The sequence below is a fragment of the Triturus cristatus genome, chromosome 7 (assembly GCF_964204655.1).
Source record: "Triturus cristatus chromosome 7, aTriCri1.1, whole genome shotgun sequence".
In the NCBI taxonomy this organism is placed as follows: domain Eukaryota; kingdom Metazoa; phylum Chordata; class Amphibia; order Caudata; family Salamandridae; genus Triturus; species Triturus cristatus.
The window spans coordinates 1,288,459,476-1,288,484,069 of NC_140590.1; the positions used below are offsets into that span (position 1 = coordinate 1,288,459,476).

The window sequence follows — 24,594 nt, forward strand, 5'->3', positions numbered from 1 at the left end:
TCAGGTTCAAAAGGGCTTTATTCCAATAACTCGAGTCATAGGGAGAATAGTTCCATCACCACAAGGGATCAGGAAGGGTCTTCTAATTAGAATTCTCAAAATATTCTCAAACTTTATTCACAGAGTACAGTATATATACATTTCAATAATATACGTAAGCAGGAGTGCTTCAGGCGGAGCAAGAGAGAATGAGATAAGAGCATGTGGGTGTGTAGGTAGGCGTGAAGGTGGGCGTCCATGTGGGCGTCCACTTGATAATAGGTGAATGTCATAGGTGGGTGGAGGCCTAGAAGGGGTTGCGTGATCAGCTGGAACTTTACTGGAACTTTGCCTTACTTGTGCTCAACTCGAGCATGACGTGTAACTGACGTGGGGAAGGGCTGCTGTGCAATCGGGGAGTCTGGAAGTGAGGCCTTCAGTGTCAGGACGACCAGCACATCTTGTATTATCTGATATCTAAAGTCTGGAGCAGGGACTGATTTGTGACATAGGTTGCCCATCACCAAGAGCCAATGTGGCATCTATTTCTTCATTTACTGCGTAGGCCTTACACGGGGGCTATGGGCTTTTCACTGACGTGAGCTTTGCAATCACACAAAAAGAGACAGAAAGGCTAGGCTCTCTCCTTTGCAGACGGGTCGTGTTTATTCCTCCTTCTCCAGGCAGGAATGTGGTTCAGTAGGAGTAAGCAGATAACCGTGCTCAATACTGTCTCGGCACTCCGGACAGGGCCCCTTTGGCTGAGGCCCAAGTGTGCAAGGCCAAGGATACGCAGCTGCAGCTCTCAGAGCGTCTGAGGCCTGAAACCTCTTTTCGGCTCTGGCTGAGCCACAAACATGGGTTTTCATGAAAATGCAGGAAAACATGATGCAAAACGTGTAGGCCTCAGTGCAGATTTGTCGTTTCTCTCATGGGAGACTGGATGATGGCAGGCCACGTTATAGCATAAGCATCATGATAGACAGGCCATGGAGGGGAAATGCATGGGTTACATGCATGTGCACATAAGCGACGGGGAACACATGGGGACACATAGGCCTCATAATTTTTATTTCCTCATTCCCTCCTTGTCCCCTAGTGGACCCTTCATGTCACATCTATTCTCATGAGATAGTCGATCTGTTCTTGCAGCATTATTTTTCCATTTTCAATGCTCTGTAAATGGGGATGTGGAACACATGCAGTAGCACACAGACCGCAAACGGCCGGGCCACACTGCAGACATAGACAACAACTGAATATCATTAGTAGTATTAACCCACAGACGGTCAACACTTTCCATCCCCATGCCGATATTATTCCCTAGAGCCAACCGGACCAAGTCCACGTGCCTGGGTCTTGGTGTATGCTTTGGGCAATCTTGTGGAGCCTTGTTATTGCTTTGTATACAGAGGGTCCGTTATTAGGAATAAAAGAAATGATAGGTAGTATGTCCCACCCCAGTCTAAGGGCAGCTGTACATAGGCTGTCTGGCCACAAATAAAGTAGGTGTGTCGTGATGCTCTGAAATAGGACTTTCCTTAGTCTTTAAACTCAATTACAGTATTACACTCGCTGTGCCCCAAATATACTGAGCCTTCTTTTCTGACACACAAGTTCCCTTTTACTGGCAGGACTGTAATGGAAGATGGACCTAAATTGTGTATGGGCTTGACATTCAACATTATAAAGTCGAGGGTCACATTTCCTTGCTGATACTCTTCATTTTCTAGATCTGTACCTTTTCTTTGGGGAAGACCTTCATCTGGGAAACATGCTTCATTCATGACTTTATTCAAGTTACCCCATACCCAGTCGCCCCTACACTCCTTGTCTTGACATTCTTTGGCATCACCGTTGATGGATGTCATTAAGGCAAACCATGCTCCGCAAGAACCATTATGGGAGAACGGAAAAGGGAAAAGAGGCAACACTCCCTTCACCTTCTGATACGGGGGAAGTCGGCCACAGACCCAGCAGTCTGTAGCATTGCTAGTCTGATGTGACTGGTGCAGCATCTGAATAAAGGTATTGTTGCGTAAGGCAAGTCGATATGATAGCTCATGGGATGGTAGATCACTAAATGTGTGCATTATGGTATCATTAGTGGAGGAGTGTAAGAGTGAGGCAATAGGAGGAAAAATAGCATGTAGTATTAAGCCGATACATATTATCGTGATACACAGAAGAGATAGAAAAATCAAAGTCACTATACATCTACCACGTAATATTTTACAGTATTTGCTTTTCATCTTGCTCTTTTTATCATTCTTATTGTCCAAGATCTTATGCAAGCCAGAATACATGTTCAACCGCTTCACCACCTAGTGGACTTAATTGATCAAACGGGTTCTGACTTTTTAGATCTATATTTAGCTTTGTACTCCTGCTGGGGAGTCTCCTCTAGTAAAGGGGGCTCAAAGTCTGAAAAGTTTGTGTCCTTTTTAAAAGAATCGTTATTCCCGAAGTAGCGTTTACAATGATGAAGATGAACCCATCCTTTCCGTCCTTCGACTTTAACGGCTGTCCTCGTGGTCAATAATACTAACTTCGGCGCCTTCCACCTTGGCTCAAGAGGGCTCGATCTATCAAAGTTCCTTATTAGGACATAATCCCCAGGAGCGATGGAGTGTTCCTTGACCTGGGTGTTGTCAGGGAAGGCGGCAGCAACCTGCGAACGACAAGAGTAGTGCAGACATCAAGGAAGCCAGGTAATCTGTCAGCATGTTACTATCAACATCAGTAATCTTTTTAGGCATTGGAGTGCCCCACATATTCGGTGGTCAACCAAAGACCACTTCATAGGGAGATAAGCCTGTTCTAGAATGGGCTACCATTCGCATGTAAAAGAGGGCAACCGGCAGGGCTACCATCCAATCTACACCTTTGTCTGCGCAAATCTTTGCTAGTTTTATCTTTAAGGTCTGATTGTGTCTTTCTACAAGGCCTGCTGCCTCAGGATGTCGTACACAATGGAACTTCCAGGTATACCCTAACAGAAGGGACACCTGTTTCATGAGTTCAGAGGAGAAAGGCTGACCGTTGTCGGAATATACGACACGCGGTAATCCATAACGTGGGAAAAATTCTCGTACCAATTGTCTGGCGGTAGTTACAGCAGTATAATCAGGGACTGGATAAGCTTCTGTCCACCTTGTCAGTGAACATACTACTACCAGGACATATTTGTAACCTCTACATCTGTCCATTTGGATATAATCCATTTGGAGGACTTCAAAAGGATGGTCAGGTGGATGGAATCCACCTTGTTCCATCGGAATGCCTTTACCTGGATTGAATTGGCAACAGATCATACATGTTCTGACCTTTTGTTTCGCTGCTGCACGCAGGTGCTTGTTGAACCATATATTCTGTAAGCTGTCCAGCATTGCTTTCTCTCCTAAGTGTGCAGGACTATGTGCGGTATTTATGATCACTTGTACCATCGAATCAGGAAGAAACCATGTTGTTTTGCCCTTAGTCATCCAACCCTGATCAGTCAGTACCCCTCCTTGTTCCGACCATTTCTTTAATTCGTCTAGAGTAGCATGTGTCTGTATGTCTTGTACATCCTTGGAAGGATCCCTGACTGTCATGGCTTTGGTCATTGATGGTATCTGTGAGTTTGTCATGTCTAGTGGGGTCTGAGCTGTCTGTTTAGCAGTTCGGTCTGCCAGATCATTGCCTTGAGAAATGGTATCTGTGGCTTTAGTATGTGCTTTGCATTTCAGGATAGCTATGGCAGTTGGTAAATGTATCGCTTCCAGAAGGGCTTGAATAAGGGGGCCATGCTGTATCTTGGCCCCGTGAGAGGTCAAGAAACCTCTTTCTCTCCACAGTACTCCGAAGTCATGAACTACCCCATATGCGTATTGTGAATCGGTGTAAATGTTTACTCTCAAGTGCTTAGCTCTTATGCACGCTTGTGTCAGGGCGATGAGCTCTGCTGCTTGTGCTGACAGTATGTCTATTCTTTTAGTCTCTAGGATTTCAGTAGCAGTGGTCACTGCATATGCTGCCACTAATTCTCCCGCCCCCGTCCTCATGCATGAGCCGTCAACATATAGTGTTAGGTCAGGGTCTGGAAGTGCAACGTCTGTCAAGTCTTGTCTTGGCTTAGTCACGGTATGTATTACTTCAACACAGTCATGTAGGGAAACGTTTTCTGTACTGGAGGGCAAAATAGTAGCAGGATTCAGTATGTTGCATCGTCTGATCTCTATGTGTGGTTGAAATAACGTCAGCTCATAACCTGTCAGTCTCGGTACAGTCAGGTGTTGGGTTTTTGTCCGGTTCAAGAGAACCTCCACTGCGTGCGGTACTTGTACTGTCAGGGGGTGGCCCAGCACTATTGAGTCACTTTGTCTTATGGCTAAGGCCGTTGCTGCAACAGATTTTAAGCACGCAGGCAAAGCCTGTGCTACTGGGTCCAATGTACTAGAAAAATAAGCACAGGGCTTGTGTTTTCCTGCATGATCTTGTGTTGGGACGGAGAGTGCTGTATCATCTCGCTCTGTCACAAAAAGCATAAAAGATTTGTTGTATTCAGGGATTGCTAAAACTGGTGCTTGACATAAAGCTCTTTTTAATTCTTCAAATGCTACAGTGTGTTCCTGTGACCAAGGGAGGACATTAGTAGAAGCTGCCTCCTGTGTCGTCAACTGTATTAGGGGCTTGGCTATGTAAGCATACTGGGGAATCCACTGCCTGCAATATGAAGTGAGGCCAATGAATGCACGTACGTCCTTTTGTGTCTTGGGCTGTGAAAAAGGGAAGAGCAACATACCTATTTCCTCGGCTTAATTTCTAAGGGGGCTAATTTCTAAGGGGCTAGCGGGAAGCGAACCTCCTCAGGGGCCAGCAGGAAGCCAATATTTTCCTCCTTCCCCCTTTTTGACAGGAGGAAATCTGAAACAGATTTCACTGCTGTCAAACACTATCAAACCCTGTGAGTAGCAACTGGGTGTAAGCAAAATTATAGGAGATGCACAGCGCATTTGAAATGGTGAGAAATCCTTCCAGCAAATGTACAAACTTCATTGTGTGAGCTCATAGGCTGGCCAAATGACATCTCATATGCAAATGTCCCTATTATGTGAACCTACACCAACCTGAAGTCAATATTAATGCTAGGAGGCCCTAATAGGAATGCTAAGCTTCCTAAATATTTGGAAAACCAAGTTTAAGAACATTTGTTAATGTTGATAATTCCATAATTAATAATTTATCTGCTAAAGAAACCAGTCATTTTGCAATAATTTCCACCTATACAATAAGCTGCATCCCTCGCCTTTCATATTCAAACGACTCCCTTCAGAAACCCAAACCCAATAGCCTAATTTAAAAACATGTCAACTTTTGGCGCCACCATTTACAAGAATGGGCTTACTAAAGCAAACTTGAAAAAGGAAATCCTGTCAGATATTTTCTCATTACCCTAAATACCGAGCCTCATTTGTGAAAGCCCATTTACAACATTCTAAAAGGCAGAGTTGTCACTCTGGGGTGGCAGTCCTTATTTAAAACAGGCATTTCAAGAGTTAAGATGCGAGTGTACAGATCATAATCGTTCCTTAATGTCCAATCTGGAAACATATGACCGAGGCTGCCTGTCTATAAGAGAAGGGCAGTTATGTGAAACATATTTTAGTCTTGCATAGCCTTTTTCTTTTGTTTTATTCATCTCCAATACCAATTAGACATACACTGATAACGTGTTGTCTGCTATTTTGACAGCATGATAATGGTAATATCATGTCTGAAATTTAGTAATTGTGAACAAGTTCCAGTCAAGCGCTGCGCAAAGATTGACGTCGTCACGACCATCTCTGTACTGCACAAGAGAACTTGTATTAATGCTAAACAGACTGGTCAATACGACACAAAAACAAAACATATATAAAATACATATGCCCAGCCATCAGTATACCAAGCACAGAAAGCATAGACAAATTACGTTAACATATATAAATGAGCAGTGATGCGCAATTACCGTACCTACAGCTCAGAGGCGAACATTCTGGCCTGCTTAATTTGTCAGGCTTATAATCAATAACTGATTTTCCTTTCCTGCCTTACTCACCCCCCATCTGACAGAAGCTCATCCTAATGATGAGCAGCTGTCGGGTGGACTGACTGTGTTATTTCTGACACACAGGACCAGCAAGAATAATCAAAAATGAAGAACACACGAACATTTCTTTTTGAAAAGGTGTTATGCATCTATTTCAACACGATGTACCCTCATTTCCTATTTGAAGGCGCATATCTCATGTGTCTTCCCATACTTGTAACCTTTGGATCATTTTGCCAATCCAACTGGTGGCAACTTTTGGGCCACAATTTCCACTGTGAAAATTGTCTGAATTTGAAAATCGTTTTTATATAGGCATATAGCCCTTAAAATTTCAAGCAAGAGCATCATTTTAGTTTTTGTCTAGAAGCAATGTAACATTTGCTAAGAAATAAAACAACAGTTTTCCATAGACATTTCCTCGGGGCACTGGTTTTGCACAGAATAGAACAAGGGAAGGCTTGAGTTTCGTTTCTCAGCTGCCCTGTCTTATCAGAGAAGCTAAAAATAGCCCCTCAGAGCGGCTTGAGCCTGGGCTGCCAGCCATCTGTTTTCTATCTACTCCTGGCCCTCAAGGCTCTCCGGCTGCAGGCATTACACAGATGCTATGTCAGAGAAGCTTTCTAAGCAGTGCCTGCGTTCTGCTCCTTTTCCGGCCCCCACCTTACTGGCTTCAAGGTCAGAATCTGTCTCCGATTTCTGTATCACATTCTGCTCTATTCAGCCCCCACCTTCTCCTCACTCTGAAGCTGTCAAAGACAAAAAGTCTTCTCAATTCCATATAAACTGCAATAATTCGCCCTATTGAAAGATCGTTTTTATATACAATTTGTTCTCAGGGGGTCGTAATCTTATTTTTCTAATCTCAGTTTAGTAGAAACGCTCACTGTGAATAATGTACAGCACATAACTTACAAGTACAGAGCAGATATTGGGTAGTACTTCACACAATGGTACTTATTTTTTCAACCTCTAATAGGTGGGAGTCTCTGCATGTTCAGCGTGAATCAGGACCCACAACCGTCTGGACCCAGCACATTGGCTCACTGAACCACCAAGAACACAAACCTGTATTCTTGAACAATTTGCAAATTCGAAATACCCACAATTTTATTCTCAAGCTAAACTTTTAACCGATCACTAATTATTTTTCGTTAACACTTTGTACATTAGGGGTGTCATCAAATCACAGGTGTTGCTCTCTCTAGCTACACCCCTCTCAATTTCCTTTTGACAACGTAATCAAATGTTGGACCATGTAAACACCAGCTATGCGCTGTTCGTTTGGTGGGAGGCTCAAGAACCTTTGGGCTTCTATATCATTATTATAAGTATCATTTTGGGACACCCACAGGGTCGCTGACCGTGGTAATTCATTTTCGGTCGGGGTGAGGGGCTGGTCGTTACCTATCCATCTACTCCTGGAGCTGGGCCTGTGTTGGGGGTGCAGGGAAAGATCCGTCTAGGTATGCTGGTGGGGATTCCTCTAGGTAGGTGGTAACAAACGCTTCGGATGCTGTTGGTCTTATTTTTCGGGGTACTTGCGGTGGCACTCTAACGGGTCTTTCTACTGGGGCCACTCTTGCTAGATCCTCTGAAAGGACGGGATAAATACCAGCAACGACAGTATTTCTTTCTCTTTCAGTCTGCTCTCTTTTTACCCGTTCCCCTTCCTCCTGTAATTTCTTTTCTTTGGCTTTTTCAGACTCCTGTCTACTTCTCTCTGCTTTGTGGAACTCTTTCTCTGTTCTTCTATGTGACTCCTTGCGCCAAAACTCTATGGCATCCTTCTGAGCAGGTCTAGATTTTCTCTTCCATATCTCTTCCTCTACCTTCATAATGCATTCCGCATCCCACGTTCCCGTGATAGGCCATCTATACTTTGTCTCTAAATCCTTCGTGTAATCCACCCATAGTTCTAAAAACAACACGTTATCTAAACCATGCTTACAGTACATGAAATGTCCAGGTGTGTCTCTAGGCGGAATGTTAACTGGTTCCTCTAGTACACCTTTTCTGGTACATATCTTACGCAGTTTCGAAAACAACGGCATGTTGGAATGTAACTGAAAACAAAAATCACAAGGACCCAAAAAACAAAAACCACAATGAAACAAACTTACATAAAAACCTGACACATTCAAACCTAACTGAACCTGACTAAGACAATAATATTCATACAGTTAAATCGGTGCACCTGAATACTAGGAATACTCTAATTCTTTAATACTTTAATACTTGATGCATGCTCTTGAATACTAGAAAACATACCGGTCTCACAAGTGAGACACGTCTTTACCGTGTTCATTAAATGAACCCGTCTTTAATGCAACCCCCATGAAAAACTCACCAGGAAGCAGAACTTGAACTTGAAGGCCTCGGACACTTGACGCTGCGCAGGGAATGGCGTATCTTAGGTGGATCTCTAGAAACCTCGGACACAGCTCTCTCGCAGGGTGGGCTCTGGGTCGGGACGATCCGCAATCCTCACCGCCTCATATGGATGCCTGGTCGCAGTCCGTCTCCTTCGTTGGCCTGAGGGAGTTGGCGGGGAAAACCCGCGACGTGTACACTTGAAGTCCGTCACGGCTGTAGAAGGGGGCAAAACTGGACCTTCATCTCCGGCGCATGGGGAAGGAGATTTGTCCCTATTCGGGCGCCATTAATGTCGTAAATAAAGTATTACGCACTCAGAATTTCTATGTATCAATATGATCATGCATAAAGCAAGAGGCTGAGTCTGTGGTATCAGGTTCAAAAGGGCTTTATTCCAATAACTCGAGTCATAGGGAGAATAGTTCCATCACCACAAGGGATCAGGAAGCGTCTTCTAATCAGAATTCTCAAAATATTCTCAAACTTTATTCACAGAGTACAGTATATATACATTTCAATAATATACGTAAGCAGGAGTGCTTCAGGCGGAGCAAGAGAGAATGAGATAAGAGCATGTGGGTGTGTAGGTAGGCGTGAAGGTGGGCGTCCATGTGGGCGTCCACTTGATGATAATAGGTGAATGTCATAGGTGGGTGGATGCCTAGAAGGGGTTGCGTGATCAGCTGGAACTTTACTGGAACTTTGCCTTACTTGTGCTCAACTCGAGCATGACGTGTAACTGACGTGGGGAAGGGCTGCTGTGCAATCGGGGAGTCTGGAAGTGAGGCCTTCAGTGTCAGGACGACCAGCACATCTTGTATTATCTGATATCTAAAGTCTGGAGCAGGGACTGATTTGTGACATAGGTTGCCCATCACCAAGAGCCAATGTGGCATCTATTTCTTCATTTACTGCGTAGGCCTTACATGGGGGCTATGGGCTTTTCACTGACGTGAGCTTTGCAATCACACAAAAAGAGACAGAAAGGCTAGGCTCTCTCCTTTGCAGACGGGTCGTGTTTATTCCTCCTTCTCCAGGCAGGAATGTGGTTCAGTAGGAGTAAGCAGATAACCGTGCTCAATACTGTCTCGGCACTCCGGACAGGGCCCCTTTGGCTGAGGCCCAAGTGTGCAAGGCCAAGGATACGCAGCTGCAGCTCTCAGAGCGTCTGAGGCCTGAAACCTCTTTTCGGCTCTGGCTGAGCCACAAACATGGGTTTTCATGAAAATGCAGGAAAACATGATGCAAAACGTGTAGGCCTCAGTGCAGATTTGTAGTTTCTCTCATGGGAGACTGGATGATGGCAGGCCACGTTATAGCATAAGCATCATGATAGACAGGCCATGGAGGGGAAATGCATGGGTTACATGCATGTGCACATAAGCGACGGGGAACACATGGGGACACATAGGCCTCATAATTTTTATTTCCTCAGTTTTGAGAGATTTAAATAACTAAACTCAAATTTAATAATTTTTCATCCTTAATATTTTCTTCCCTTTTTGTTAATTTTTGGTGGTGGTATTAATATTTAGTTTCTATCCCTGTCTGGCGCTGGGGCTTAAAGAGTAGCTGTGGACTTTCCTTCCGGTATAGCCCCCCTCCTTTTCTATTCAGCACGGCCACTTTGACAACTGTCCTTTGTAGCGGTGTGTTAATTGGTTTCGCATTTGAGCTTGGCATTTAGGAGTGGGAATTTTTAGTTGCCGTAATGTGGCACTTTATTTGCGGTGTAATCTTGAGAAATAACATTAAAAAGTAGATTCGATCCGATAAAATATCCTCTCAATATACGCTGCCCTTGGATCCGTTTGACTCGGAGTTTAATAATGGGATTTAAGGATGCATGATTATTAATATCTAGCACCACGATAGCATTTAGTTTGATTTTGCCAGTCTTAATATGGCGCTGAGGTTTAACTGTGGGCAAGGTGAAGTCCTTTCTTCATTTTTATACCCCTTCTCGGTGTCTTTAAACTTGGTGGAGACATTTTGATGTACTGAAACTGCTGCTACTGTTTCTATGATTTGCCGTGTGGTGTTTAAGTCCCGGTAAGCGCCCCGGTCTTTTTTTGTTGTTTATTTGTTTGTTTTTTGATATAATTACTATGCATTCGTAACTTTGAATATGTCGGGTCCTGTGATTTTCCATGTGGTTTAAGTCCCGGTAACCGCCCTTTGCTTTTTTTTTTTTTTTATCTAATTGATATGCGTAATTTTGATTATGTCGGGTGATGCTAGTGAGGTGGGCGCGAACCGCTGCACAGCTTATCTTAAGCATATTTAGCAAGAAGTGGGGAGGCTTGATTTATCTGCCTGATGAATACATAAAGGCGAGAATTTGCATTCAAGGCAGATTTCTGTCGTGTACCGCCCCTATAGTTTTGCATATAGAATTTATCTCGTCATCTCCAACATGAGGATGACGGTTTTTGCTCTAGTAACGATTTTACATGCATTTGAAGCTGGATACTTAGTCGGGCTAGACATTAAACAAGTTTACCCCCTTTTTCCTTACCCCATTCTTTCCTTTTTTTCCCCTTCCCTTCCCCTCCCCCCCCCCCCCCCTTTTCCTCCCCCCCCTCCCCTTTTCCTTTGTTGTTTAGCCTGGATTAAGTAGGGGGAAAGTTGAGGACGATTTGCTCGCTCCATGACCCCTAGAATTTATGAGCATTTGTGATCGGCTCTTCAAACTGTGGTTGTTGAAGTGACCCCCGGAATTGCCTAAATATTTCAAGTGGCTTCTGAAACTGTGGCTGCTGAAGTAAACTGACAGCGATATCTAATCTGTTTAAGATAGAAGTAAGTCACCTCTGAAGTTCTGTAGTTAACGGGTGGCAGGAATTGACTATACATTGGTTTTTAGTCAGCTATTATATATCTCGTGTACTGCTAGTATAATTATTTTTAGTACACGGGTGGTTCTTCACTAATAATTCTTAAATTTGGTCTGGTTGAAGGTTTCTTTTCTTTTCTTAAAACCTTTCAAATTCTTGTTCCTTTTTCCTATTTAGGATGCTCCGTATATTTTTCGTCCTGAAGATAACCATGGATTAACACCAAAGGTCGAAACGCCATCGACGCTGTTGTGGCCGCAACTATTGGAGGACACACTTCTTTGTCTACTGGAGTTTTATGAAAATAAATGTGTAAACTCCTTTGTTATGTACTTATCTCCTTGTCTGCCACTTGTCTGGTCATGTACATGTTCTTATGTTATATGTACCAGCTTAACATACTGAGCTATTTTATTGAATACATTTTGTATGTTTTTCTATTAGGGTCTCTTTCTTTCTTTTCTCTTCTTTTACTTTTTCTTACATAAATTCATGTTTTTATTGCTTTTGGATATTTGTTTTTGAATTGTACACTCTGAACCTTTTGTTTGGAATAATTGTCAAAACATCAAGGCATTTGATTTTGTTGAGGATGAGTGATATGGATGTATAGTTTTGCAAGTAGTTGGGCGAGGTATATGGCTGACTAGTAGTGGAGAGTCGGAGTGAATTTATGCTGTGGGAATAAGTAGTTGATGATGTGGGTGAGTGTGGAATTAGTAAGCAAATGATGCCAAGTGGTACTAGTATATATGCATACAGGTTACTGGAATGGCCAAGCTGCCAGTGGTGTTGTGAGAAAATGTAAGTAACAATCATTCTCCAGGATGGCATGCACACTCCCACTCTCCCCGACACCAGCTGATGTGTAAACAGTTATAGGTACTCTACACAATATAGACACCCTTCCAGTCACACTCTCCACAAAGGATAAACTCCATTCCTGCACCCTGACAAAAAACTTTGCCTAAAAGCTTAATCATCCTATCCCTCACTCATTTCTGCACTCACACCCCGATGTGCACCAACATCAAAAACCAGAGTACAACTCTGCAGATCACACACACCACCCCAAAACTTCCATACACTTTGTAGTCAGGGGTATGAAGCACATATAAATGGAAATAAAATAAAAAGCGGCTGATGCCTTGAATGAGTATGAATGGTGTTGCGATGTGGGTGCCAGTGAATTATTGTATAACCTTGAGTGGTGAGAAGGTTGAAAATTATAAGATGTGAACTACTGCACACAAGTCAAGAAAGATACGTCAAACAGCTGTTGAAAAAGTTGTGTGAGGTGAGTGGATTTGGATGACTTCTTGAATGCTTTTTAGTACAAGAAATGTGAATGAGTGATGTGACACTACTGGAAGTGATAATTATTAAGTGATGCAAATGGCTTTGGTGGGCGACTTTGCGAGTGACATATTTGGATGTGAATTTTGTGTGAATGTTGTGAAAGTAGCCAGGTCATATTGTGCAAGGCCAAGTAATGTTTTACCTGATTGTGAGTAATAGACTTGATTGGTTAATGAAGGAGAGTGGTGTTTTCAATGTTCAAGGGTGAATGAATTACATGAGCATGCTGACCCATGTATAATTAGCCACAGTTGAGCAGTAGTGCGAATGGAGCATGTAAGTGACTGTGGAAACGGATGAGATGGGTAGGTTGATGACCAGTATTGCCTGCTAGTGGTCAGGGAACGGTATAAGTGACCGGAGGGGCTTGGATGGTATTAATAGCTATAGTAAGGGATGTAGTGAGTGAGTTCTTAAAGATGCAGTAAGAAGTGAGACAGTGAATGAGTAGGAAAGACATGTGATGTGAATAGATGCAGTTGAGTGTGATGTGGGAGAACTATGGAGATAGGTGCGTATACAAGTATGACGAGTTGTTGCAGAAAATTAGTGCGACGTTACATTAGTGTGTACACATGACGTATCTTTTATGCTCAATGGCTTTAACAAACTGTAATCTTGAATCGTTCACTTCAATTAACCGGGTTTTAAGATTTATTTTCAATTTGAAACCCCAGGACATTCACCATAAAAGTATTGGGCTGCAAATTGGGGTAACGGGAATCCATTACTCAAGTTGTTTTGTACACTATGCAGTGCTGCCTACATGCACAGATGCACATCAGCAAATAATCATTTTGTGTCGTGCTTATAAAAAATTGTTTTAGGCCTACCAGTAGTGAAAGGTAAATGTTTCACTATACAAGGAAAGGTCTTTACTCGAAGTATGTGGTAGTCCCCCTTGTAAGACATTTCTATGAAACTGATGTGCTTGTGTACCGGCAGTAGAGGGAAACAAGCATTAGGTCTCACATTTGCGAGAGCTTAAGCTATTGGCATTGTAAATGACAATGCCTTTTATTTATATGTGTTGATAATCAACACATAAAAGGGTTTGTCATTTACAATGCCAATAGCTCAAACTCTTGTAAATGCGAGACCTATTGCGTTTCAAAGAAGCGGCTGCCATTGTCCAGGGCTGCTTGGAAAGTGAAAGCGCGCATGGCACGCTGAATGTTGCAGGAAAGCATGTCCTGCCTGCAGTAAGATAAACTCATAAAAGAAAAATTGGTGCTTACAAGCTAAATAAGACATACCGTGTTCAACAGAAGTAAAAGGGCTAGTCCTCATGGGAGGTTACAAATGAAGATAAGGCGGTACTAAGGAGGGACTAACAAGCCTAACAACCAATCAGAAGCCAACATTACAATGAGAAGCCAATGAAAACTATTGGGTCGATTGGGGGTGGAGCATCAAGTCCATCCTCGAATACAGCATAGCTTGGGAGCATCAAGTCCATCCTCGAATACAGCATGGCTTGGAGAGCAGCACATGCGCTGCCAAGGCTTGACCTAAAAACAGACTAAGTGATGCTGTACTGAGGTGCCGTAGCTTAGCAGAATGATCAGATGCATAGTGAATGGTACAGAACCAGGAGAGAAATTAGGGTACCACTACATTATTTTTTCTTTCCAAAAATTATTATAAATGCATACCTAAAATAACACGTTATTCTAGCTCATTTACTTAAGTGGAAGAACAGTGTGATGCAAATAGTACTATATATTTTTGTTCAATTCTGAAAGCTGAATGCAATGGCCTTTACGTTTTGCACGTGATAAGCTCAGAAGGTTTAATACAGTAGAGAGAGAGCTCAAAAGCAGAGCACTTTTTCCTCAAGTTCCTCAGCTCTTTTCAGCCTTGGCACTGTTCATGGTTAAAATCTGGACGTGGACGGCACAATTCAGGGCCACTCACCATTGTATCAGATCTGAAACATGGAACGACAGCACACCTTAGAGGCACGGGTACAGTATCACGTGACTGGATCTGAATGTAAATTATCTTCAGTTCGCCTGCAGTGGGGCATTCTACAGTTCCCCAAGGCTAATTTAAATTTCGAGAACTCAATGCCTGTTCAGGAAGACATAGCAAGAGCCCTCCATTGTTACTGAGAGCCATCAACCAATCAGCAAAGCATAAACAACCGATGTTCCAAAATATCTTGGGCTCTTTGCATCGTCTTGGCTTGCTTCGACGTTCAGGAAAGCAGGAGCATTCCCAGATTGGTGAGGTGGTCAGACCACCATTCAGCTTGTAGTAGTCTATACCCTAAAGAATAACCATTTTCTGTATCTACAGATATGTCTGGATGCTGCACGAGGAATCTGCAAACGTGGGGAAAATAATGCAAGCCACCTATAACAATGTGATCACACAACTCCAAAGTGTCTCATGTCATACGAGTTCCTGTTTTTTTAGTGAATAGAAGCTCAGATATTTATATACAATGCTTTCACCTGAATGCTCTCGCAGTAGCAAGAATTTCAAATCACTGGAACAACTGTGAAGTTCAATATCCCTAAAATAGACAAGTACATTAACATTTTCCTAAATGTTTACAGTTAAAAGTAGTTTCTGTAAAATCCATACAAAAACACAGATTCAACTAGAAGCAGGGAGGCTAGCTCTCCCATCGCCTCTGAACCCTCCAACTGACCCCTGCTGGACTCCTGAACTCGACCAGGACATTATTTGCCTCCGACATTCCATCACATTGTCAGTATGTTCATTTAAACACTGCATGACTTTTCCACACAAAAGACCAAAACAAACAAGCATTTGCAATTCAATAGGTCTCGCAGTTGTGAGAGTTTGAGCTACTGGCATTGTAAATGGCAAAGCCTTTTATTTACGTGTTGGTTTTTAAAACATAAAAAAAGGCATTGTCATTTATAATGCCAATAGGTTAAACTCGCGCAAATGCGAGACCTATTGCATTGCAAATGCTTGTTCTTTATCATGTACGGGGAAGTCTTGAAATTGTGCCCGTCTGTACTAAAAATTCATAACACAATTGGGATACACGACAACTGACTAGCCCCTTAGTTCACTAATGGTAATGTCAAGAGGACGGGACGGTGGCTGGAAGATTAATTTAATATTTAAGTACTATCACCTTTAATAAATACTTCTCAGTGCAATGATATAACCTGCTGTGCTAAGAAGAAATACTTTCGCATGTTAAAGAAATAAAAAAAAATTAAAATTGTAAATGTATTTTTACATGATGGTTAATGCATGATTTACATGCTACTTTTTTCAGGGCTCACCTCGTGGATGTGCTCTTACAGCCAAGCACGGCCCTAGGCTCGGTCGGTCTAATTTGCTGGCTCGCACACCTCTATGCGTGCGACACGATAATCAGAAGGAGGCACAAGACTATGTCATGAGTAACAATATGTTACCGGTGATGCACCTGTGAACACGCATTTCCATCACCACCTAGTATTAAGCAGCGCTTAATTTGTAATAAAAAAAAAATAAGTGCCAGGGCTCCCATCAGGACACCACTGCAGCTTGCATCACGCATTACCCCCGTCATGTTGCCAACGATAGTAACAACATAACTACTAACAATCACACTCATACAAGTGTGACAATTCGGACTATTCCAGGCCGCCAAAGCTTTGAAAATGCTAGGATGGCAGGTAAAAGTAATTTTTAGTGTATGTTAAATGAATAATTGACTGTTGTTGTAATCATCTCTAAGTTAGCCAGACAGTGCCACCTTGTGGCAGACAGTCACAAGCTCAGCTGTAGACAATTAAGTGCTGGTGCAGAGCATTGTAAACCACCGGCTCAAATTAAGCACCGTTAAGATTTTCACATGCTTGTTTAAAGGTAAGAGCTGCAGCCGACACATTGTGCCTTTGTTGTTCGTTGTCTATCTTAACCCTTTCATATTTTATAGGGGTGCTGCCGCTCGTCCAGCACCCCTAGTTCTAGTGCCATTGAGTACATGATCACTAGCCCACAGAAAACACACAGGCTCAGAGTAAACATTTCTGTGCTTCTAGTTTTCTTATACACTTGATACTTAAGCTCACTGTGGGAGCCAGTATAGGTAGTGTTGTGGTTTACACAGTAAGGTGTTTCTTTCATTGTTTTTAGAGATTAACAACATTATTAAAGTCGGCCTAGTCCCCACAATGTGGGTTAAAACCAAACACACACATACATGCACACACAGAGGTATTCTCTCTCGCTTTCCTGCCTCAATGTCTCGCTTTCTTTCATCCTCTTCTCGCTTTTTGCCTTTTATTTTCCACAAGGAAACCATCACTGGTAATGGGTGGGTGGGGCTTGCTTGGGCAACTTTTGCATCCTGTTCTGCACCCTTACTCCAGCGTTATTCCCGTTAGTCCTAGGAGCAGCCGTACACTCAACAAATCCTCTTATTCCTTCCCAATTAAAGCGGAGTTGCAGATTTAATTTTTGGCACCGCTAGGTCTGAATAATTCCAGAATGTGGTCGCATTGTCATTGCAGGCAATGTATTTGTTACTTCAACCATGGGTTTGTCTGTTCCCTACTTATCTGTTTTAGGAAAAATGTAGGCTATCTGACTATCACCAATATAATGAAACATTAATTTTCAGTACAAATGAAGCAGGGAAACGCAAAAGCCACTTTGGAATGCGTTGCATGACCAGTAGAGGGCGCCATTGATGCAAGAGTGCTGAAGTACTTCTTAAGGTTAACACAGAATAAAACACTTTTACTGCTCACTTATCTGTGGCAGAGTGAAGGCGCATCAAGCCGCAGACGAAAATGGGAGGAATATGAACAAGCGCGTGTCTGCCTTGTAGTGTGAGCGCGCGGTGGGAGCATGTGAAGCAGAGGAGACGCCATGCGCGCGCACATCGCCTGTCCGTGCGCGCACATGGTTGGTCTCCCTTCGCTCACCAAAGCCTCAACAATAGTCTCGCTAAGCGAAGCAGCGCATGCGCTGCATTCGCTAGGCGAGACCTAAAAAATAGGCCGGCGCACAGAGAAAAAAAAACATAGGAATAATGTGTGAACAAAAGACAAAACAAAAAGGTAGGAAATAGTAAGGGTGAGTTCAGGTATTGGGAAAAGAGAACCCAAAATCAATCAAAACCTAGAGTACATAAGCAGGACCTGGCCACGAGGTTAATTCGTAATTAGTTGTGGGGCTCTAAGCCCAAGCTTCACTGACTGAGACATGGATTTAAAAAAAATGAGGTCAGTTGGGTTCATTATGAGACAATACGAGAGCACCGAGTAGTGCAGGTAAAGTTGGCTAGAAAGTGCACACAACTGTGGAGCCAAACTGCCCGCTGGAACAGTTGATGGGTTAAATGGCCTTATTCTTTGTAGTAGATATTTCCCTCCAGACCTTGAGTATACTGGTTTTCTTCCAGTTTCATCCATTTCTGATGGCAGACATTCCTGTTTCATGAAAACATTCCTTATTTTACTGTAAGTCTCTCCTTACTTTTTCTACAACATTCCTTGCTTGTGAGCCTGCTTCACATGCTTATGTTATAAAGTTTACTACTGAGATGCTCCTGGACATCTTTACAGGGGTTACAATTTTTTAGAAAGGAGTCTCAAATTTCAAATGCTCTTCTCATCCACCACTCTTAAATTTGGCTACTGCTTGGTGTTTTGATCCGACTGGGGGTTAGAGGTCGTTGAAGACAGAGCTGCGGGAGTGGCATGGACACCACGCTCTGTAGCAGGCTGAGAAGGCAGGCCAGGCGACTGTAATCTTCTGCACTTCTGAAACACATAAATCACTTGCCCAACAGTCGGAGCAGAGAGAAACAGGAGCTTCAACTAAGGCACAGTATAGACCTGAGACACGACTAAAGACACAAATACACATACTGATTCAGGTGCGATGAGCCCTTGGCCAGCCATGCCCGCAAAGCAGTAGTGTAACAAGTATCCTGCTGGGGGGCTGGGGTGTTGAAGACAGTGCTGCGGGGGTGGCATGGGCCCCGATCCGTGACAGGATGAGAGAGAGAGGCAGGCCAGGCGACTGACGGGATATTGTTGCTACAGCCTGTGGAGGCCTAGGTTAGCAAACCCCACGGTCTGAACAGCGCAGGAGTAGCTCGGGCCCACCTGGCAGTAAGGTAAGGCTCAGAGTGTTAGCCATTGGTGCAGACTTCACTACAGCACAAGGGTAATCTCCCTGCACCAAGGGATGATAGGTAAAGCAGACGAAGTCTGTGTGCCGCTCCTCCTCCCCTTTCTCTCCTCCCCCCACCAAAGCAGAGATGTTAACATGGAGTTGGGCAAGTCGATGGGGGCCGCCATGGTTTGCTTAGTTTCCAGTCAACCAGGAATACATGCAGTGTTAGTACGGTTTAAAAAAAATATATTAAGATCAATTAACCCCCCAAAAAATATATTAAAATGGGCACCTGCTTAAATATGAAGCAAAAAGCCCATGTTTTTAGTACTTAAAAGTTTAGCCCGGGTACGGAACAGCAACAAGGAGCAAATAGTGAAAAAGCGGACACCGTGCTGTGAAAATAAAAGCAGAGCTGTTGACGGAGTTGGGCGAGCCGTGCGGGCCCCATTGTTTGCTTAGGTCTCGGTCAGCCGTAATTGCATGCAACGTTACGTACTGTTAAAGAACAATGCTAAGTAATACTTATTGACAAGAAAACAAATTGTAAAAGAGGGTGCCTGCTAAACTATTGAGCGTGGTCCGGTGGCAGCAGACATGTCGAGAGAGTAATGGGGAAAGATCATTAAGAAAATAGTGCTCAGCCTCTCCCCAGAAATCATTCCGTATTGTCCTGGACATTTTCACTAGCTTTGGCAAAAACTCTGGGTATAAAATGAACTGGAGAAAGTCACTATTCAACGTTCTACACGGAGACCCTTCCTCCCCACCTTGGGATTGCTCCATACAAGTAGCATTAGAGGGATTCAAGTATCTAGGCATCTTCATTACCTCTGACGCCAAACGTCGGTATGAGCGCAATCTCCTCCCCCCCACTACAAAGATTACGGCGAGACATCGCGACCTGAAAGGCGCTGCTGCTGTCACTGCTTGGAAGAGCTGCACTCTTCAAAATGATTTCCCTCCCGCGCTTTCTATATGCCCCGCAGAACTCCCCAGACCCGGTACCGACCAGGTTCTTCAAAGACAGAGGGCATCCAAAGAGACCTCCTGTGGGACGGTATGCCCCGAATAGCACTTCACAAACTCACATTGGGGTGGTACGACGGAGGTATAGGGCTCCCCGCTATCAAAAAATACTATTGGGCGGCTCATTTGGCAGCGGAGAACCACCGTACCCATCGTCTCGGTGACGATCCTGGATACAGGATGGACAGATGGCTACCCCCTTCAGGGAACTTCATCAGAGCACTATATTCAAGACCCCGCAGATGTTCATTAACGGGACCAATAGATCACTCGGTCCAGGTCTGGCATAGAGTAAACCATGGTTTAGGCTGGGACCAAAAACTCACACTGGCTACTCCGCTGTGGGGCATGACCAGTATTTTAATGCTCCAGTCAGTACAACAACAAAAAATAGGAAAATCACCTAAATCCGCCATTTTTCCATTCATACTAAATACTTAAAAATAGTAAATAGAAAAAGACTGATTTTTTTTGTCCCTGTGTGATAGTTAAACAAAATAGAAAGACTGACAAAAATAAACGCAGTCGATTTTATGTACTATGTAAGAATCATGCCCGGGCCTTTGCAGAATGTTAAAATGTAAACAGATTGGCCAGCATTTTTCTTGGGAAAGGTGGCAAATTCACACCCATGAACCCTGTTCACCGTAATAAAGCGCCATATTAACCCCATAAACTACCATAGTGTTTAGAAGAAATAGGTCATAACACCATTATTACAAAACTACTTTCCGCCCTCAATGAAGAAAATACGAGGCCACGTCACCTCGGTAATCTAGCGTTTGATGGGGTGGGGATCCTACGTCTTCCAAATAAAACGCGCCTTGCTCATCCTGCAAAAGAAGAGGGTATGGATCTCTCAAAACAAAGGGCTTTGTGCTCCCCAAAGGAATCGAGGCTTGGGAAGACGTGGGGCCCTGCTTGACACTCACCTGAATCAAGTCTCCCTTTCCCGCCTCTGAATAACAAAGAACCGGATGGTTTAATGAAGCCACCGAGGACAAGTGTAGGACCTCAGGCCAGCCTCTGCCACATACAATGACCATTCAGACCAACTCTCCCTCCTTTTCCCCAGGCCTGGTTCTAGCAGGGGTGCCAGGTGGGACAGGCCCTTCCAAGTTAGACCTGGGGCCCACTCACTGCCCATTTACACGCAGAATAAACATGGTTTACTCTTTTTCTTTAATGAAAGAGGTGGGCCTGAAGCTTTGTTTTCTAAGCCTAATCATTTAACTTTCATGAAAAACTTCAAGGCCTTTGGCTACTTTTAGTGCTTAGGGAATGGTGTGAAGTCTGTGGGAGTGGTATCTGTTATGTTACATGTGAAAAGCACGGGTACCTGTGACATTCCCCTTTTATCCAAAAAGGCCCACGACTTCCCATTGCACAGTATTTAAGAGATGACATTTGCAAGGTGCACCGGAATTATAGGATTCTGAGCCACTGTGTTTTCCGCAATATTTGTGGATTTACCACACAAAACACAATCTATCATCTGCTACATAAATCTGCAGATTTTAACAAAAGCAATGTTTCAAGCTCAAATGGATCAAAAGTTGTTAAAAAAGAAGCAACGTGTTGGTGCACTATGAAAGGCCCTTAGCAAAGGTTGACTGCCCACCTCTCTGTTGTCTATCGCTGTATGTGCGTGTTAGACTGAAAATTATGGGGCGAAACCTTTGCCTACACTGTGTTACCAGAGTGAAAATGACAAAATAATGAAGTAATATTTCCACATTACACTACATAATTTCCTTTTTCTTGTTGTGTAATTTACTGAAACCAGCTGCAATTTGTTCCTCCTTTTCTGCATAATTCCAGTGTGTGGCATGAGGCAGAAACAATTTGATAGGATTTTGCCAAAGACAAGCAATTGAAAATGTAAAAAAAAAAAAAAAAAAAATCCTTGTATATTTTAGTAGTGGTTTGTTTAATGTTCTTCCTGCTGGGACACTATTTTTCACTCGTGGTACTATATGAGAAATTCTGACAGTAAAACACATTTGGACTTTTCTGAGGTGTAAAGACTTTTGCCCAAGTTCACAAACACAGATACAGCATGGGCAGGAGCAGTGCAAGTTCCCATTATACAAAGAACAGTAGTAGCAGCACCATTAACACATACTACCACTGTCCTGTCTACTCCCAATCACCAGAGGTGCTAGCAGAGTCTGCTAAAATAATTAGAAGTGAAGGCTCAGACACCACACTTCGAGGCACTGATGACAATGCACTTATTCTCTATAAAAAAAATCCTCTCTTTATGTCACATAGGTAGATAGAAATGGATAATAGCGCTGCTGTAACTCACTTTGTACCTAAACAATGATATAGAGGGCTAATGCACTTGCTGCCAAGATGTTCCTACAATCTGTGGCTTTAGAAGTTCAAATATTGCCACTAAGTCTTTCATTTCCGACTCCAGAGTGGGAAAGCGAGCACTGCAAAAAAAAACCTTGTTTGTCCTGCCACCGGTGAAAACATTCTGAGCTGGCTGGTGGCCCTGTTCTGGATAAACCACACTTATTTGAACTTCGAACAATTGTGATGTTTTGGTACATTTTGAAAGGTAGAGCGCATAACCCGCATAGACCTCTAATTATTTTAGCTATCAATTAAATCGCAGCTGTCTGAGGATGGTGTCCTTTTATCAACAATCCTGAAAAACACAGCTCCACAGTTTATTATGGCTCCAAAGAGATGAGAAATGGGGAATGATTAGAGGAGAGTGCAAGGACAGAACATATGATGGTGAAGAAAAATAAAGCAAGCATAAGAGAAAAGATTGACAATTAAAGAGGTAGGTGAAATAAAGGTAAAGTAGGAAGTAGAAGGGAAGAGAAGAGACATAACCGAGAGAGATGATTAGAGAAGAGTAGGAGAGTGATGTGTATCATAAAGCAGAGAAGGCGAGGAAGATGGTGTTAGAGGTAGATCAAGATGGAGGATGGATCAGGAGAACGATGAGCAAAGTGGGCGATAGGAATACGGTAATTCGTAGTTCTGTACTAAGAAAAGGATGAGAGGTGAGTAGAGTAAAAGAAGTAGGGAAGGTTGAATGAGGCTGGCAAAGGATTGGAATGATGAGAAAGGAATAATATCAGAGAGGCACGTGATGGGCATATGATAAACTGTGGCTGGGCAGAGAGGGAGTGTTAGGATCAGAGTGCTAAAACAAGAAAGTGACGGAGACAGAGAGGGTGATCGGAATAGGAAAGGCTACTGGGAGAAAGGCCGAGAACAGTAAAGAAAAGGGACCGTGCCAGTCACAATTTAGAAGAGACCGTTCAGTTTTGAGGCGCTCACATTAGCTTCACATTTCCACTTTGCCTCCCTTATAATACATTCTACTCCAAGGACAGACAGCGGAATATAGGATTGTAAACTAGCCACCAAACTGTCAAGCTAAGTCGTCCACTTCAGAAGCTGTACTCTTGCCACAGGGGGGCAGCTAAGTGTGGAAACGGGCTCACATTTGACGTCTGGACAGTTTCCAACTTGGGGTGCTTTTCCAATTGTTATTGCATCTACTTCAACTAAATGGACAGCAGTAGCTATTACACATAATTACAAGAAGTTGAATAGCGTTACTATCTATTTAAAATATGCATGGGCACCAAGTGCTTGTGGATATTCTGTGTGCTGATAAGCACTTCAAATAATAACGGCCTGAGAGCAGCTGCTGTTCAAAATGTTGATCTGCAATTGAAAAACTGGCACAAGGAAGCAAGATTGCAAGGTCCACATATGCACAACCCACTCGTATGGAAGCATTTCAGGCTTCCAGTAAATACAGAACATCATAAGGAGCAGCAGTCAAGGTAAGGCCGACAAAAGAAGGCCCGGTGGAGAGTGCCAATATTGAGGTTAAGAGCGGAGGTTAAGATAGAAGGGGTGTTAAAGCAGAGATAAGAGAAAGATAAGGAGTAGTATGTAAGCGAGAGGGAGGACGGGAGTCAAAGAGGAAAAGAAAGTGCAGGTGGTGATGTGGAGAGAAGGAGGAAGTGGTTGAGAGAGAGAAGGGTTTCAGAAGAGAGAAAATGGTGAGGGAGAAGAATGAGGTGGCGACAGACAAATGAGGGGGAAGAGAAGGCATAGTGAGAGGATAGCGAAGTTGAGAGAGAGAGAGGCGGTCATGGAGGGGAGAGAGGAGGATGAGAAAGAGCAGGGCGAGACAAGTAAAGAGGAGGGTGAAGTGAACAAGAGGGTGAGGCAGGGTGCAGAGTGTTAGAAGAACAATGTGAAGCTGAAAGTAACGAGGATGAGGCAGAGAGAAAGGAAATAGGCTGACGCACAGAGAGCAAAGGAAATAAAGCACCTCTGTGCAAAGCTCTAGAAATAGAGTTAAAACTAGTAAGCATGGCCTTAAGAGTATGCAGCTCATCTCACTACAAGACCATATAGCAAGCACGTCCTGACCCAACTCTCAAACACCAGGAAAACGCTAGATAACTCCATGGCCCACCCATGCTTGCCCATGGCCTTCCCAGATCCTGAATCCTGGCCTGTTTCACCCCTACCCAGCACTTTATCGCCAGACCAGTTAGTTGGGAACACGGCCTTCTCTCTTTGCCTCTCCGGCCTTCGACTCTGTACTGCACTGCTGCTTCTACTCCACGCACAGGCAAACAGACGATCACGGCGTAAAAGTTAGACATAAAAAAGAGACCAAACAATATTGCAACTTTTTATTATAAATGGCGGCCATCTTAGCGTGGTGCCAGTAATAGCTAGACTCAATTACAACTGCAGTTCACCAAACCTACTTATATCCTTTATGTTTATACAGATAGCTCTGTAGGAGAAACGATAAATTACAGCGCAGATACGAATTAC

At 43.4% G+C, this 24,594-nt stretch overlaps 1 long non-coding RNA gene across 1 annotated transcript; it reads right to left on the reverse strand.

Moving 5' to 3' along the window:
- On the reverse strand, positions 1-24,376 carry LOC146811905 (uncharacterized). Its single transcript, XR_014966797.1, has 3 exons — positions 24,279-24,376; positions 8,403-8,641; positions 1-2,650 (listed from the first exon to the last, which is right to left on the reverse strand). It is a non-coding gene; the product is annotated as an uncharacterized LOC146811905 (long non-coding RNA).
- Positions 24,377-24,594: the final 218 nt, after the last annotated feature.